The following is a 775-nucleotide window of genomic DNA, read 5'->3' as shown; positions in this document are numbered from 1 at the left end:
TTTTTTTTTTTGTAAAGTAAAAATATGCGTTTTTATTCATTTTAAGATGCGATATATATGCTAGTGTTCTCCTAGTGTACTTCATTGACAAAGTGCACTTTTGCTTTTATGTATGTAAGAAGTATTGATGACGACTCCTCCTGCACTACAAAGACTTTTGTCCAATCAAAGATCTTTAGAATGAGAATGCTCGTCCCCTTCCTAACAACTGATGAAAAAACACCTAACACCATAATTTATTATGATTTTACACTAGCAACAATAATAAAAAGTGCAATTGTAATACCATGTTCTTTCCACTGTCAAAATAAAATAAAAATGTAAACTTGACATAAAAATCTTAAACATTGTTGTGAAGGAGGATCCCTATTAGGATTTTACACTAGCAACAATACATTAACAAAAAGTTGCCATTATAATGCCACTTTTAAAATATAATAAAATTTCTACTCTGTTGTGGAGGATCTCTAATAAGATTTTACGCTAGCAGCGATACATTAATACAAAAGTGCCATTGTAAAGCCATGTTTTTTTTTCACATCAACAATTCAGTTCAATTAACAAAATAAAATAAAATAAAAATGCTTCTACACTGTTATAAAAGAGGGTCCCAGATTTTTTTATTATGATTTTACGGCAGCAACAATACATTAACAAAAAAAAGTGGCATGGTAATACCATGGTTTTTTTGGACATGTACCATGGTACAATTATGAATTCTTTCTCGAGTACTATGCAAATATCATAATACATAAATATGGTAATCAAACTGTAA

Source organism: Sinocyclocheilus grahami, unplaced genomic scaffold (assembly GCF_001515645.1).
Source record: "Sinocyclocheilus grahami isolate Dianchi unplaced genomic scaffold, SAMN03320097.WGS_v1.1 scaffold970.1, whole genome shotgun sequence".
Taxonomy (NCBI): domain Eukaryota; kingdom Metazoa; phylum Chordata; class Actinopteri; order Cypriniformes; family Cyprinidae; genus Sinocyclocheilus; species Sinocyclocheilus grahami.
This window is presented reverse-complemented; position numbering follows the sequence as displayed.